We start from the raw sequence: 14,032 nt of genomic DNA, 5'->3' as shown, positions 1-14,032 counted from the left end.
TTTTAAATAAGATGCCCTAATTATCTTTGGTACACGGTGAACTGATTTGCTGGGGCAAAGCCTTCCAAAATGAAAATAAAAAGTCTTTTGGCAGCTCGCAGGGTTATTTTTATTGTATTACGTTAGTCTATCTCAGAGTCTGCATGAGAATATGTGCAGGTGCACTGCACACTTGCCAGCAAAGAGGTACATTTGCTGCCCAATTGTTCCTATTGCTCTGGAAGACCCAGCCTCAGGGCAGGAAGGCAAAGGAGCGAGTAGATGCTCCTAGCACACATACTGGATGTTCTACAAATAGGTGCAAATGTGTGCAAATAGGTGCACCCATTTCATAGGGAAAGCTTGTCTTTCCAGAAAGGGATGCAGTGTTGCTGTGATGAAGGTGCTCTTCATAGAATGGTTTGGGTTGGAAAGGACATTAAAGCTCATCCAGTTCCAATCCCCTGCCTTGGGCAGGGACACCTTCCTCTAGACCAGGTTGCTCCAAGCCCCATCCAGCCTAGTCTTTGCCCGTTTTCTATTTTGCTTTTATTGGTAATGCTGTACCACCGAATAAGTTTAGAACCCTTTAGTAAAGCAACTTTTTACCTTAATTCTGATTTGTTTTAAGCAGCTTTCTATGAGTTGTCCAGTCAGCAAGCTTTCTGATCTCCCAGGTCCTAGGAGCAGAGAACACAGTGTGCACAGCAAAGAGAATACCACCTAGCAAACACCTGCATCTGAACCCTGATTATAAGAAGCTTTTTTTTCCAGTTGGAGAACAAATATTCCACCTGGTGTAGGCTTCAAAGCTATCTGACTTTGCATTTCATGAGCTTCTGATGTTTGAGCGAAGGTGAGCAGAAGCCAAGGCAATTCGTGGGGTGAAGACCTGCACAGAGATTTCGTGGTGTAAATACAAGAGATACAGATCCAGCGAATATTCTCACTGAGCTTTTCATCCAGTCTAATTGGGAGCAAAATGTATGCTAGGCTGGCACTCTACTGTTAGCTCAAGGTTTTAGTTCAATCCTGCCTTGATTTTGAAGAATGAAAACTGCAAAAAGGCAGAGAAAGCTAAAGAGTGAGGCTGAAAAGGCACAGAAGGGCAGAATTGAGCAGCAGGAATCAGTGGCAGCCCAGGAAGAACAACCACATCTTTCCTGTGGCCTATTTTCTGTTTCCAGGGTCAGGTGAAGCTGGAAACTCCTCAGGGTAGGACTGAGTCAGGGCAGAGGCAACTGCTCTGAGGAAAGCACAAACCCGTGTGGCAGGAGAGTGTTAACTAGAAACTAAGGCATAGACACAACTCTACATGCTTTCATTATTTGGTGCTCATAAAATGAGCCCTCTGCTTGGATACAAGTGATAAGAAATAAGGTTTGATGCCAGCAGTTTCTCTGTGGCAGAGACAGAGTTTGCTGCTTGCAATGGAGCTGAAGAGCCGGGTTCTCCTGGAATCCATGAGTGAGGCAAAGTTTTGCAGACCACTGACCCTTCCCTAAGGCAGCAGCCCTCTCCCTAAGTGAGTCCCAAATGAGAAGTGATCCTTTGCTCTCAGAAAATCCTGGAATTCACTTTCCCTTCCCATCACATCAAAAGAGAACTAAACTCCATTGCTTACAGAGCTGGTGCTACCTGAGATTTCACTCATGCCATAACTTGGTATTTCCTAAAATAAGGGAAATATTAATTTTCTTCCCCTCATCTAATACATCATTTGATTCCTTTGCAGGGACAGCACTCTGTCTGTAAATGAACCTTCAGGTGTTGAAAGATGCAGAAAGACGGAAGCATGTTAAGATAAATCAGACTTCTACTTCCAGATTTGCTCATGGAGGTACACTTTCTTGTATCTAATCTGTTTATATTGAATTAAAGGGAGTATTTTAGCTTTCGGAAAGGTCTTGAGATCCAGGGCCATTTCTAAGAGGCCTGGGTATTACCTGCCATTGCTTTCTGCAGCTGCCAGCTACCTTTAGAGGCTTGAACCATGACATCCAGGTTGTCATTTCCTTCCCGTGAACACTTTTGGGTGGCAGAAACACTTTGAAAAGTCAAAGGAAATATTAAGCAGTCCCTTACCTCTGTTGCTGCATCCAAAAGTAAGAATATCAATAAAAATAAGAACAGTCCCCAGGTAAAAATAGTCTGTCATGTCAAAGACGCAGCACATTATGGTATTTACTGTGGGGATAGGGAAACTGTAGTTTTCCCTTCCTCCCTTGTTTTGTTGTGTTCAGATGTCTAAGACTGTGCTGATCTTTTCACCCTTTAGGCAGCTTCAATAAAAGTCAAATAAAAATTACTCTCACCCACTCCAGAGCGGAACAGTCTTCATCACCATTCCTTATTTCACTGAGGAATGTAACTAACCCAAACCTGTTACCTGGCTATTCTGCTTTAATTCTCAGTTGCTCTGTTCCCTTTTCTCTCCTGTTCTTTCCGCCCATCTTAGACTGCAAAGAAAAGGGTATTTCAGCAGGCAATCTGCGGAGTGGAGCAGCACCTGATGCTTCTGCGGATGAGTGAAAGGAGATGGGAGTCACCGTAACTGCTGCAGCGAGGCTGTACCTTGTAACTTCAGCTGAAAGAGCTGCGGAGGTAAGTGTGATTGCTGACTAGATAGACTCATCTGCTCTGCGATAGCACTGACATGCTCATATGCACTAATGTCTTTCTGATCCCCATTAAACGTAAGGGAAGACTGCCTTCCTCTTGCTTCCCTGCCCCAGGTAACAAAGCAGTAGCCTTGACACTTTGAAGAGAGCAAGCATCCGTGCCTCTCCTTTTACCTGCTGGCTGAGCACAGAACAAGCAGAAGCTAAGGAAACACAGATGGAGTGGGAAGTTGTGCAATAGGTAGTAAAAAGGAAAAAAATCACTTTATCTCACAAGTTATTACTTACATCTTTAATTCCTAGATGAAGAGAGGAAAAAAATAATAGTCCTATGCTCTTATTCTCTGGTACCACTCAATCCAGCAGCTTAATCTCTCTCATACAGACCCAAAATAATGCAAGTGATAACGTTCTGTTCCCCTGTAACCAACAGGTAGCTGTACCAAGGAACACAACACAATAGCAGCAATTATGGCCCCTTCTTCATGACTCACTGCAGGAACTTAACTGCTGTTAAAGCAAGCTTTTTGACACCCTCTCCCCAGCCTGTGCCCACCCACATGCCTCCTAGAATTTCAATTTAAGATTCAATTTGAAATATGTACTTAATTGGCTAAAAAAAACCCTTCTTCCACAATAAACACCAGTCAGCTGCAGGCCCTCACTGGGTGTCCCTTTTCTGTAACTGCTGCCGTAGCTCTTCTGCCTTTATTTTGGGATAAGGTTTAGGACCTTTTGAATAGATACTTTTTTTAATATCCCTAAGTGCTAATAATAGGCATCATTATTAGCACACCTTTTGAACAGGATATTCAATGAAACTGGTTTGTACAGGGACAGAAGTGAAGGAACAGCATCAGAAACCACAGACCGGTTTGGGTTGGAAGGGACCTTGAAGAGCATCTAGTTTCAACTGCTGCCATGGGCAGGGACATAATGTTAACTTTTGAGAAAATGCCTAATGAAGCCTTTTCCTATGATTCAGTAGAAGCTTCACGTGCAACACAGAAGTTAAGCCTCTGCATCTCTTAAATGAAGCTTTTGCAAAGATGTACCACTTTGCGAGATTACCAAACAAACTCAAGCATTTTAGTCAGAAATAAGATGAAAAATCACAACAAAGTAGTCCAGTTTTTCTTGAGAAACCACACAGAACAATTTGGTGCGGATCTATCTCCAGCCGCAGATATCACAATGCAGTCCTTCCATAAGGCACCAGACAGTCACTTGCTGCTCCACCTTCCCTTCCTGTCCTACCCACATCAAGGCTGCTTGCACCTTTTGGGGGCTAAACTAATCCCTTTCAAGTTTACTTAAAAGACTCCCATTGAGTTCAAATAGGTATCAGATCAAGCTTCATTGACTCCTGCTGTCACAGAGGCAATCACTCGGCAGGAATGAAGGGAGGTGAGCCTTGTACATATGGTTTATAACTCTCCCAGGGACAAGGAGAGCAATTACAGTCCAGCTTGGTGCAAGCCTGGGCAGTGAACCCACTACAAAGTGCTTGGGTCTGAATATCCTTGAACAATTTCTCCTGTGCTATTAAGCATACACCTTCCCTACCACCCAGGGTAGATAAGGATGTAGATATTGCCTCCAGCATGCCCTGTTGTTAGACGGTCTGTCAACTCCTGAGCACTCCCGTTCACTGGAGCGCTCCGTGTAATTACAAAGGAAGGGTAATTGAAATCAGGAGAAAGTAACACTTGAAAAGGAAGCAAATGATTCAGAACATGCAAAGCCATCCACCCACATCAGCAGGGTCAGGAGGTCTGTGAAGCTTGGAAGCAGAAATGCTTTTGTCTGGAAGGAAAGAAAAAGAAACCCTAATAGGATGTATTTATAATCTAGAACTTCTTGTTGTCTTTTCTCTTAAAGCAACCCCTCTCAGTTTGTAAGATGGGAAGCAAAGGATGTATTTGAAAGAGGAACAGCTTTAAACAGCTGACAGCCAACGTGTGACAGCATGAAAGAGACAAGGGGTCTGGTGCAGAGCACGTCAAACAGGCCTGCCTCTGCCCAGGATTTTAAACAGGAATCTAATCCTGCTCCTTCCAGCCATGTAAAGCCTGGTCAAGAAGGTATCTTTCCATCTGTCCCAGTCCTAACAAGCAGGAGCTCACTATGAAACCTATTCCTTCAGGATTTTCAGGCCAGGTGTTTCAACTCTTGTGCATTAATTTCTGGCCCAGGTCTGCAGACTAGCAGGAGCCCCAGGAGCTGTAAATCCACATTGCTCCATTGATTTCAGCAGAAGTAAAAATATTTGCACTTGCAGATGATCTATATCTCTTATATACCCACTTTTTCCCTCAATTGCTTTATAATCACACCCGTGCCAAGAATATTTTAGCCTCCTGCACTATCTCTGAAAGATTTGATGCCACCAGCCCTTCTTCTTTTTACACCACTGACACAGACGGGGACAGAAGCTGAAGTGGTCCACGTAATACAGATGAATCTGTGGCAATGCCAGAAAGAGGCACAGAACATCGAGGTGCATCCAGGTGTGGCACGTGCTTCCTAAACACTGCTATGCTCCCATGCTTATTTGAGGATGCGCTTAAATGTTATAGTTGCATTTGTTGAACCTTCTAATGTTGGTCTGGCTTTAGCTGCAGATTTAAACAGAAGAGCCAGATACGGTCTAATTTACTTCATTTTGCTATTAAGATCAGATCCAGGCTTCCCATTCATCCCATTACAGCACAGAGAGGAGGCTCTCAGAAACTGAAAGTTCAAAACAGCCTCCTAAGAGACACATTTATAGCATGTGAAGCACAGATTAGAAAGAAGCTTCTCCATGATTTTTAACAGCTTAGTTCAGACATTCGATTCTGAGCATAGGTTTCCCAGGCAACATTGGATGAATTAGATGAGTGTGCATGCTTACCTGTAAATTATTATCTCTTCTCTCTTTAGGAGAGTCTGCATGTAGGACAGTTTCTTATTAGATACAAATACAGAACCTATTAGGAAATATTCTTTTCAGGTACCACTTCTAGGAAGCACTGACTTCAGGAAGGGTTAGAAGCATTTTTAGTGCTTTGTGAAGTATTTTATGTATTCCAGAAGTCTTCCAGCTTTCCAATCACACCTTTTTCATAGTCTGATAATTTTGCTTTTTAAAAGAATTGATATTTTAGTAACTTTTTTCCTTTTCTTCACCTCAGCTACTTTTAATGCATCTTGTCACGGGCCAAATATTTTCCCCATTCTCATTCTTCAATAATTTGACAGCCCTGTGGGGAATTTTGCCATCAAGATAGATCATTTGTCCTAGAAGTGAGAAAGAACCAGAAAACACCTTTAAACAAAGTTAATCTTTTCTTGATGGTTCTTGAATGTTCACTATACCAAAGTACACAAAGCTGCTTTTCTAACCACACATCTTAGGGTGTTTTAAGACTAGCCTCACACCATGGCAATGGTATCAGATAACAGCTAATACAAGTTTACCATTATATTTCTATAGAGTATTACTTATACCTTAGACTACAAGAATTTCTAACCTACTTTTCAAATAATAACCTGCCTAAAATCCTGTTACAGATATTTTGACTAGGAAATACTAACAATAGCCTGTATAAACTGCCTAAAGAAGAAATCAGCTATCTTTAGCAAACATAATTATCTCCATCATGCTCAACTGCAAAGACTTAGCCTTACCTACCACCAGCTATGTTCTGGTCTCACTAAGGCAAGCAGCTGCTCCTTGGTCAGGCTTATATTAGAGCAGCCTTTCCCAGCAAGCACTTCACCTGAGCATCGGCCTCTTAAATTCAGGTGGACAGGTGAAGACCCTCATGTGTAATCTTTGAGTTGGAGGGATAAGGAGTAGCTGGGTCCTCTGCTTGGACTTTCTGGTTTTGCTGTTTGTTGTTTTTATTCCTTCTAGGGTTTTCTACAAGTGGTACAACTTAAGACCTTCTTAAAGTATTTTCTATGCTCCTCAAGAAGAGTTAGGCTGTCTATTGTGAAGTTAATTTCTGTTATAGTAAAGGCTTTTTTTTTTCCTATCAGGGTTTGGTTTAGAACTAGAAAGTGTTGTATATGGGCTTTGTTTTTTCAAGATCATGAAAATCTAGGGTTACATGGAAGCACATGGAGCAGGCAGCTAGGAAAAGCAGCTTGTGTTTGTTCTTATTTTCTTTCGTCTAAGTGGAAAGTTAAGGGGATATATGAAGATAAGCAAAGAGATGTTAGTGCCTTGATAAACAGCTCATGTTAGCAGCTGTGCTTCTCTAGTCTTTGTTCTGAGGCCATCATTAGTAGAGGCTGCTGCTTTCCTAGGAGCAAGGGTACTTCTAGTATGTGTTATGTTTTCCTTGGGTTATTGAGTTGTGGACTGCAAGAGCTTCCCAAAGAGCAGCTCCTCCTCCTTAGGAGATATCTATCAGTCTGTTTCCAGATAGGAATGTGGGTAGGTGCATGAGTCCAGAGATGTGCTTCAGTGCTGTGGGCTCTTCAAGGAAGGTCCATACTGTTGTGAGATGGATAGCACATGATGTCCCTGCCCCAAAGAGCTGATGTTTAAGAAAGCTCTCTCTAAACTGCAATGAGGAGAGGCAGCGGCTGTGGCACAATCTAGCCAAATTATATTGATAATATGTAGTAATTATATAGCACTTCACATGATCAGAGCACTTTACAAACATTAACTAATTTACAGCATTTACTGAAAACAGATGTGCTTTTTTTTTTTTTCTGGGAAAAAGTGGGAAGCACTGACTGTGCTGGCAGTAGGGAGCAGTGGTCAGGTTGTAGCCTCCAGTTTGTGAAGAAGCTGGGTGATGGTGCAGGGCTCCATGCAAGGATGTTCCAGAGGTCTTGTAACTGCTTCTATCTCTAACTAAACCATGTCAAAAGGGAGAAGTACCTTTCTCTTTGGTAGTTTCTGAGTGCGAAGGGTAATCTTATTCTGTCAAATGATCTTTTAATGTGAAAGAAGACTGCAGGTGAAGGCAAGTAAACTGCTCTGCTGTTGTGATCATCAACCTCTGATAACACTTGGAGCAAGACTTGGAGCAGCAGCAACCTTTCTCCTGTGGAGCAGCAAAAAAGGTAAGACTGCCTTGATCTAAGGCTGTGTTCTCCCTTCTGATTCTTGCTGCTTCTTCCTTCTTGGCTTTCTATTTAATGTTCTCTGAATATCTGGCTAGCCTTCTATGCTCGTAGCACCACCAGTGCATCTCACATTGTACCTTGTCTAACTTGTGGCTCTACTTGTAGAGAGTACCTTGTACTACCTTGTACTCTACTGTGAAGTAGAAAGCATATAAGCTGTATTATATGTATATATACGTATAAACTCCTTTAGAGGCACAACAAGGATGTTACTTTGACCCTTCACTATGTGTAGCCTGTAGTTTGTTCACCACATTGAGTAGCTTCTACATTGAATCATGTACAGCCTCTTAGAAGGTACTGGAAGAAAAACACCTTCAAGACTGGGATGTGAGACCGCAAATACCTGAAGTTCCTGTGATAACTTCCTTTCCCTTTCCTGTGCTCAGCCACCATCTTGTTTGCTTCCTACTTTCTTTGCAGAGCAATTAAAAGATGTTTACTTGGCTAAGCATTTTGCTATCAATACCACATGTATTAACCTTATAAATTAGCCTTTTATGTGCTACTGTATCAAAAGGCTCTTGAAGTCAGATTGAATTATGCTTTACTCCTTCACCCTGTCCCTTGTCATTGTCACCTCCTCAAAGGAATTAATCAAGTTTGTTAGGCATGACCTCCCTTTAGTAAATCCAGGCTGACTCTCTAAACAATCTGTACTTGCCAAGTGTGTCCTGACACTCTCCCTGAGCGGTGACAGTAGACTTCTGCACAAACATAGAAATGGTAAAGCTGTGCTTAAGTGCTGGTGAGAGGGATAAGCCTTATTATGGGACTACAAAGCAGGATCTGGCTGCGGATGAGCAGCATATTGGGGTAGGAAGGGAATCCTTAACACCACATGTGTGGACTATAGAGTATAAAGAACGGTAATAAAAAGCTAGGGGATGCTTCAGCAATGTTGCAGCCAGGTATTGACTGGAAAGAGCAGATAAGGAAAGGGGAGGTTTGATGCTCCAGAGCTGGGCTGGGCCACAGAGAACAGAAGGGAGGTGGCAGAGCCAGAGGATTTCTGCAATGCTGCAGTAAAACGGCTGAACCCTTGAGCAGTGATGTGGGAAAGCAGCGAGGCTATTGAGCTGCTGCAGCAAAGCAGGCAGGCAGCAGAGCAGTGCAGGCTGTAATGCTCCTGAGGGCTGCAGTGTGGGGAAAGAGCTGGGAAAGGGGGCTTTTGGTACTGCTGCAGTGCAGAGGAGCTGTGCAGAGACAGGGGAGGGAGTGCAGGGAGCTTCGTGTAATGATGCAGTGCAGAGCAAGGGAGAGGGAAAGCTGTGCTGCAGATCCTAGAGCTCCGGTAGGATTTGGGGAAAGAGCAAGGACTGTGCGGATGCTGTGATGCAGCAACACGCCAGCTTAGCTCTGGGCATCCACTTGCTTCTACCATTCAGAGCTGGAGGGAGGCAACATTTTAGAGCAGGCAAAAAATTGCTCATTTTATAAACTAGCTTTCGTTTTTGAGTCTTTTAATGATGGCTTTTTGCAAGCTCTTTTTCCTCCCTAAGAAGGGGGTGAAATTTTATTTGACAGGTCATTCTTGTGTCATCAGGAGCTGGGATTTCAGGAAATGATGGATAATAGGATCTTCAGGTCTGAGCTTAGGAATTGGCAGCAGGAGCCAAACTGTGCTCACTTGCTACTTGAGTGACTGATTTCTTTCAATCTCAGTTTTTCCCTTGCATTGCAGGTTTTGCTCAAGAAACTCCTTTTTTTTTTTGCTTAAAATTGCTTTAACCTAATCTTGGGTAAGATTCTTCTGTCTTAATATGGGGATAGAATGGATTTATTGAGCAAGGAAACATCCACAATTCTGCTACAGAAATACATGAGGCCCTTATCCATCAGATTCTTTTTCCAGTTAATATGTATTTGTTTTGCTTGTTATGTCTGGTGCTAATAATGCTTGAGGAACTCCAGCAGAACTTGCAAACCTTCTTGAAGCCAGGAGAATGTAATTATTCTCTTCCACTTGGTTTCTGCTTCCTTTCAAGTTTCTACAGGGTTTTTTCTGCATTAAAGACTAATAGCTTACACGTTGCAGTTTAGGAGAGGAAGGCTGTGCTTGAAGGACAGGAACAGATGAAGCACAAGAATGTTGCTGCTTCCTGTAGCACTTGTCACAAACTGAGAAATTCATTGAACAAAAAATGCTGGGGCTTGGAAGTTACTTTTCATTTTAAACTTAGAAATGAGAAGTGTGTACAAAAATACTGCAAGCGTTCAGTGTGAAGAGAAGATGTAATTATGTGATGGGTAGGAGCTCCACTGAGAATGCAGAAAGGCAAGAACTGCTGACAGAGCTGGGACTGTGAGCATCAGTTCCAGAGTAGTAGATGAATATGGAACTCTGAAAAGACTGTCACCTTTTCCTTATGTCCCAAGAGGTGTCAAGAAGTGTCAACCCATTGCAGAAATCCCAATCTGCACCTGAAATATCCCACAGTTTTAATGGAAGTTCCTAGCCTTCCTCTGTATTTCTGGAAATGGAAGGGCATTCTCCCTTGTTAATTTCCTAATTCTGATTCTCTCAAGTTCTAGCTTAATGTGCTCATGACTGAGATATTTTCATCAGGGTTCAACACAGGTGTAGCACAACTCAAGTAACACCCTCAGAAGCAAACCTGTATGTTGCCAGAGAGTAGGTCTACATAACCAGCTGGGAAAAGTGCCATCATCTTTTTGATAGTACTGCTGGAGCTGTTATTACTCCCCAGTACAGTGGCCTAGATTGTCAAAGAGGGACCACTCCTCCAGAGCTGTAAGGCTGTTCTTCAAGGAATTACATAGGGCTTTTTCAAGAGGTTGTAGCGTGAAACACTGTCATCTTAGTCAGCCCTTCCTTAAAGGGGAGCAAAATGCAAGAGGAAATGCTTAGTTGTTTATCTGGTTGGATCTCTTAGTTGCATATTCACTGGTTTAAACATTACCTAAGTCTTTCCTCTATTCCACTGCCTGCTTTCCTTATTCTTTCTTCACCAGGATTAGCAGATAAGAAGATGGAGTGCTCAGTGGGAAGTGAGAGGTTTTGTTAGTAGATCTGTTCATCTATCAAAGTCCAGACTGCAGCCTTTTCTAAATTGACTCTGCTACTTTTCTTCTTTCATAAATTACTTTAAAAAATAGAGACAAAAGGCTGCCAACTGTGTTAGTTCCTGGAAAAATCCTTCTTCTGTTTAATATACAACTCTTGAGAGACATTTCAAAGTGAGATGCAGCCATGTGTGAATGCCTGCATATATACAAGTGCCATATCGCACTGAAGAATTCTGGCATCTCACATGGTGACTTTGCTGCAGATTGTTTTTAACAAGAAAAGCCTGTTTCAGGTTTGGGGGGGGTATCTGTGGTCAGAGGCACACTGACTGCATCATCCAGGGTGATATTGGTACCCAGATCAACCGTCTCATCCCACGTTGTTTCAGCTTGGCTGGGGACAGGAGTCTTGGAGCCGTGTTGCCATGTCTACAGCCCTTTCTTTGCATCATCTGTGATCTGTAGATTTTGCTATAGAGATCAAGATTCTGAATTAATTTTCGGTATTTATCTATTTCCATTTCCTAGGTTTTAGGAGCTCTGTGGGAGTCACTCATTCTCCTGTTTCTAACCATATGCATGCCTCTGCAAAGTTCTATTGCTTGTGGTTGTGGCACTTGAGGGTATGGGTTTGCTGCTGTACTTCAAGTTGTTAATAAAGAATGATGTGTGAAATTCGGATAGTAGTGCCTCTGGAAAAAGCTGTTGTTCAGAGCATGGGAAATCTGGAGGTTCATTGATATAAAAACCACACCTCCTGCATGTTTGTGAACCACTCTAACCTCCAAAATATGACTCAAACTTGTCATATCATTTCACAGGAGTGTATTTTCCTGATATTTCTCCTCTGCCTTTCCCTCCTATTAAGTCACTGCTGCTGTCAAAGCATCCACAGGGAGATCAGAGTACCGAATAGCTCATCTCTTTTCTGAAAGAGGTGGTGATTCACATCATCTTTAAAACTTCGAGTCACTATTTCTATTTTGCCTTTCTCTGCCAGAGAAGTTCTTTCATACCTGGTATTTTCCTATTAAGAACCTTCATTCACTGTCATGGCATCACCTCTTAATCTTTCAGCTTAATATATTAAACTTCTTTAGCTGCTCTGAAAGTAGTCCTTTAAGTGAGAGCTATGACCCCTCTGTGCCTTCTCCATTTGCTGCAGGGCATTAACATGATGCCAGTATCTCAGTGACAAAACATCAGGCATCTGTGATACCCCCCAGTGAGGGTAGGGGTGAACAGAAACAAAAGTCAAAGCCAGAGCATTTTTATATATGTATCTATATATACATACCTATATGTATACACATGTATATATGTATACACATATATATTTTTTACATATATATTATATATACTCCATGTTTTCTAATGACACGAGGCATACAAAAAACTGTTAACTAGAGGCAAGTGGAAACAAGCATGTTTAGTGCAAATACTTTAAACTTCTGCAATATCTGGCAGAACTGGTCCTAGGACATCAGTTTGACTTTGTGCTGTGCATCAGCAGTGCCCTTATTTGAGATATCAATACACATTAACTTCAATTCACTTTAAAAATTAAGGGATGGGGCCACATCCTGAACCAAGACTTACCATCTGCACTAGCAGGTTATGTCCTCATGGGTACCAGCTTTGCCCCATGGCTTCAGCCTCTTTTCCTGAACAGCGTTGTAAAGACTTTGCCAAGATTGGTTTTGTTTTGTCCCTTGTGAGGGGCACAGCCCTGCCCAGCTGGCCCATGGCAGCTCTGGGGGGGACAGACTTGACGTTGTTCTGGTTTGGGACTGTGGAGTAAAAGTAATAAAATCAGCAAAAGGTACCAAAGGTGGCCAAATGAGTAGAAAGTAGTCAATGAAAAGCTACAGATGGGAAAAGAAAATTCAAGGTAGCATCTTTTGCCTTTAGAGTAATAGCAAGAGTTAAGTGTTTGTTCCCTCAACTTTGCTTTCATTAAAACCCACTGCTTGAGGGAACTAAGTGAGGTTCAATCTGCAGTAGATGTACAGGAAAAGGTTGGCATTTGAACTGACTGAAGAGTTGGCAACTGTTTGACACCAAACTCTTGCAGACTCTGCTTGTGAACACTTCATAAACCGGCTGAGATTTTCTTCCTCACAAAATCACTTTATCCTTCAAAGCTGGTCAGCTCTCTGCAGCCACGGCTGCCCAGGTTCCTCATTGCCAAGCTTCCCTCTGTGATCACTTTGTGAGATTGGTCCCCTCAATCACTCGGTGCCATTTCACCCACTGCTGCTGAGGAGTGACGTCTGCCTGGGATGAATTTTGTCACCAATCTTGATTGTATTTTATGCTCCAGTGCACTCTGTTTACAAGGGCAAAAACCTCTTCTCTTGGCACTTTACACCAGGCAACCTTCCCTTGTACAAATGGCTTTTCCAACAGGAATAAACAGATGCAAAGTCAAAGTTGTTTTCTATGCAAGAGTCCCTGGTATGAAAGTAAATAACTTTCAGTCTCAGCAGTGCAGGGTGACAGAGCAGCAGAGCTATGAAAGTGTTTGTCAGTTGCGCAGAGTATTTCCTTTCACTAAGCATTGAAAGCCTTGCAAAGGTGAGCATCAGAGTGGGGAATTCGTCTGTGTTACCAATGAGGAAGGTTCAGACGTCTTTTGAGTTGTCATGAAGTTTGCGAAGTTGCTTATGTCGGCTTTGGTTTCATTGTCAGACGACTTAGTTCCAGTTGAGCTCTTCCATTTAAGCTGTTAAACAAATGAAAAGCAAAATTGTCACTTTTAAATAGAGTCCGCATATAATCACATTTGGAAATGGCCCTCTGTGGTGGGAGCAGAAGTTGTGTGCATTAAAATATTGAATTTTAAATAATAGATTACACAAAATAGCTTCCAATTTGATTGGGGGGGGGATATATTTTCATGAATTATTGAGTATTTGATTATTGTAGAAAGCCTTTACTGTTATGCACTGAAACTGTCACTCTCCCAGGCCTATGATAGATGAGTTTGGTTATCAATATTTAAAGTTACAGTCAGCCTGTGTGCACGGCTGCTGATACTGGAGACACGGACTAATCAGTAGCAATGTATATATGCCTCCTGTCTCTTGTTTGCCAGGCAGAGCTGGAGCAAATTGAGTGTAGAAGATTCCCAAGTGATTTGTGGACTGGTTTGTCATTCTGAGCAGAAGTCCCTTTGACAGTGCTGCATAAAAATAAAGTGAAAAGCTTGCTCTGCTTTCAGGAGAGGAGGTACATGAAGCCCAGCAGGCAGCAGATAGGAGGCTTCCTTT

General features: G+C 42.4%; 1 long non-coding RNA gene across 2 annotated transcripts in view; it reads left to right on the top strand.

The window, feature by feature from the left end:
• Positions 1-6,436: 6,436 nt before the first annotated feature.
• Positions 6,437-14,032, top strand: part of LOC136022468 (uncharacterized) — a 37,816-nt gene continuing 30,220 nt past the window's right edge. For both annotated transcript variants that reach the window (XR_010616178.1, XR_010616179.1), the window contains exon 1: positions 6,437-7,667. This is a non-coding gene — a long non-coding RNA (uncharacterized LOC136022468). The remainder of the gene's footprint in view (positions 7,668-14,032) is intronic.

This window comes from Lathamus discolor, chromosome 15 (genome assembly GCF_037157495.1).
Source record: "Lathamus discolor isolate bLatDis1 chromosome 15, bLatDis1.hap1, whole genome shotgun sequence".
NCBI classification, from domain to species: Eukaryota; Metazoa; Chordata; class Aves; order Psittaciformes; family Psittacidae; genus Lathamus; species Lathamus discolor.
This window is presented reverse-complemented; position numbering and strand designations above follow the sequence as displayed.